Below are 3575 nucleotides of genomic sequence, written 5' to 3' on the forward strand. Positions count from 1 at the left end.
GCATCTATGATGGAGTTCTTCCCACTTGTCTGGGAAGAACTCCATCATAGATGCATGGCAATGTTAGAAATGCAGGTCCCTTTAGGTTAAGGCAAAATAATTCTGGAGCTGACTAACAGCAGGTGATGCTCAGTGGATTTTGCATTTTCAAAGCCAGGTTCTATGCCAATTTGTCGGTGGAGGGGGGAGTTGAAACCTAAAGTTCATGCTAACTATACATTTAAAATCCAACCCTTTTAAATCTCAAAGTTTTTTTTGCCTAATATAACAGATGGGTTTAGTGGACTGTTAAATAGTCATTGCTTGGCACTTTTATGGAGCATTAATGTTACTTGGCACTTGTCAGCCCAAGCGGACTTCATCTGGACACAGAGATAGTAGGAACTGCAGATGCTGGAGAATCCGAGACAACAAGGTGCAGGGCTGGATGAACACAGCAGGCCAAGCAGCATCATAGGAGCAGAGAGGCTGACGTTTCGGGCCTAGACCCTTCATCAGAAAAGGGGGAGGGGAAGGGGGTTCTGAAATAAATAGGGAGAGAGTGGGAGGCGGATAGAAGAGGGATAGAGGACAGGATAGGTGGAGAGGAAACAAACAGGTCGAAGAGGCGGGGATGGAGCCAGTAAAGGTGAGTGTAGGTAGGGAGTCAGGAAGGGGATAGGTCAGTCCAGGGAGGACGGACAGGTCAAGGGGGCGGGATGAGGTTGGTCGGTAGGAGATGGAAGTGCGGCTTGAGGTGGGAGGAGGGGATAGGTGGGAGGAAGAACAGGTTAGGGAGGCAGGGACGAGCTGGACTGGTTTTGGGATGCGCTAGGGGGAGGGGAGATTTTGAAACTTGTGAAATCCACATTGATTCCATTGGGCTGCAGGGTTCCCAAGCGGAATATGAGTTGCTGTTCCTGCAACCTTCGGGTGGCATCGTTGTGGCACTGCAGGAGGCCCAGGATGGACATGTCGTCTGAGGAATAGGAGGGGGAGTTGAAATGGTTCGCGACTGGGAGGTGCAGTTGTTTATTGCGAACCGAGCGTAGGTGTTCTGCAAAGTGGTCCCCGAGCCTCTGCTTGGTTTCCCCGATGTAGAGGAAGCCACACCGGGTACAGCGGATGCAGTATACCACATTGGCAGATGTGCAGGTGAACATCTGCTTGATGTGGAAAGTCTTCTTGGGGCCTGGGATGGGGGTGAGGGAGGAGGTATGGGGGCAGGTGTAGCACTTCCTGCGGTTGCAGGGAAAAGTGCCGGGTGTGGTGGAGCTGAAGGGGAGTGTGGCGCGGACAAGGGAGTCACGGAGAGAGTTGTCCCTCCGGAAAGCAGATAAGGGTGGGGAGGGAAAGATGTCTTTGGTGGTGGGGTCGGATTGCAGATGACGGAAGTGTCGGAGGATGATGCGTTGGATCCGGAGGTTGGTGGGGTGGTACGTGAGGACGAGGGGGATTCTTTTTTGGTTCTTATTGCGTGGACGGGGTGTGAGGGATGAGTTGCGGGAAATGTGGGAGACATGGTTGAGGGCGTTCTCGACCACCGAGGCGGGGAAGTTACGGTCCTTGAAAAACGAGGACAACTGAGATGTACGGGAGTGGAATGCCTCATCCTGGGAGCAGATGCGGCGGAGGCGAAGGAATTGGGAATAGGGGATAGCATTTTTGCAGGAAGGAGGAGGAGTATTCTAGGTAGCTGTGGGAGTCGGTGGGCTTGAAATGAATATCGGTTTCTAGGTGGTTGCCCGATATGGAGACAGAGAGGTCCAGGAAGGGGAGAGAGGTGTTAGAGATGGTCCAGGTAAACTTAAGGTTGGGGTGGAAGGTGTTAGTGAAGTGGATGAACTGTTCGAGCTCCTCGTGGGAGCACGAGGCGGCGCTGATACAGTCATCAATGTAACGGAGGAAGAGGTGGGGTTTAGGGCCGGTGTAGGTATGGAAGAGGGATTGTTCCACGTAACCTACAAAGAGGCAGGCGTAGCTTGGGCCCCCTCCCCCTACCGCATCCCAAAACCAGTCCAGCTCGTCCCTGCCTCCCTAACCTGTTCTTCCTCCCACCTATCCCCTCCTCCCACCTCAAGCCGCACCTCCATCTCCTACCGACCAACCTCATCCCGCCCCCTTGACCTGTCCGTCCTCCCTGGACTGACCTATCCCTTCCTAACTCCCTACCTACACTCACCTTTACTGGCTCCATCCCCGCCTCTTCGACCTGTTTGTTTCCTCTCCACCTATCCTCTCCTCTATCCGCCTCCCACTCTCGCCCTATTTATTTCAGAACCCCCTTCCCCTCCCCCTTTTTTTCATCTAGACACAGACTGCTTCAGTATGAGGAGTCATAAATGGTGCTGTATATTGTGAAATCATCAAACATTCCCACTTCTCAGGATCAAGATAAGCAGTTGAAGATTGTTGGGCCTAGGACACTACCCTGAGGAACCTCTGCAGCCACTTCCTTGGACTGAGATAACTAACTGCCAACAACCATAACCATCTTCAATGGTGCTAAGTAAAAGTCCAAATAGTGGAGAGTTATCCCTGCAATTCCAACTGAGACTAGTTTTACTGGGGTTCCTTGAGGCAATACTTAGTTGAATGATATATTGATGTCAATGATGTCACTCTAACCTCACATAATGGCTTCGGTTGTTTTATCTGATTGAACCAAGGCTGTAATGATGTCAGGATTTGAGTGGACATGGTGGTACTCAAGCTGAGTGTCAGTGAGCAGGTTATTCCTTTGCAAGTGCCACTTAATATTATGTCAATGGCAAAAGTAAATTGCTAGAATGGCAATTAGCTGGGTTGGATTTGTCACGCTTTTTGCGGACAAGAGATACCTGGACAATTTTCCATTTTGTTGGGTAGATGCCAGTGGTTTATTTGTACTGTAAAAGTTTGACTAGGGGGTGGAGCCAGTTCTGGAACAACATTCCTCAGATGACCAATGAAGAAATTTTAAAAAGAGGAGAAACTGTCTACTATTCCTGAACTGCTGGCTAAACATTCAATCACCCTGCAATTTCCTTCCAGACTGCTAACTCCATCTTTGGACATTTGGACTCCATCTTTAAACCAAAGACATTTAGTAATTGGTATTCCTTGGTTGTTTAATGCCCAAATTATTTGAGCTTTTTATCCTTTTTGACTTACCTTTCCTTGCACATGTAAAGACTCTACAACCACCACCCCCCCCACCCAATTTGCTTTTGAAACTCATAACAATGCATTTTAATTGAATTATTGCTTTGTGCTTCAGAAGAATATTTCAAGATGCTGCATTTGTTCCTTCGTAAGGAATGCTACATACCTGATCAAAAAGGAACAAAAAAGTGTGGCCAAACCTGGGAGAAATCCTTATGAACTTGCAGAGCCTTATGACCAAATTTTGACCAATCTGGACAAATCCAATACCAATTTCATCGGGAGGAGGAAGCAGACAAGACTTAAATCAAACAGGAAAATCACTTAAATTTATCAGAGTCTTTTGAAAGTAGTGCTGAGTTTAAAGAGACCTTATCTTCATCCGCAGTTTGGAAATCATTAAATGGAGGAGACATAGACGATTGTGAAAGGTAAATAAGATGCATTTAAAT

This window comes from Rhincodon typus, chromosome 8 (assembly GCF_021869965.1).
Source record: "Rhincodon typus isolate 14 chromosome 8, sRhiTyp1.1, whole genome shotgun sequence".
NCBI classification, from domain to species: domain Eukaryota; kingdom Metazoa; phylum Chordata; class Chondrichthyes; order Orectolobiformes; family Rhincodontidae; genus Rhincodon; species Rhincodon typus.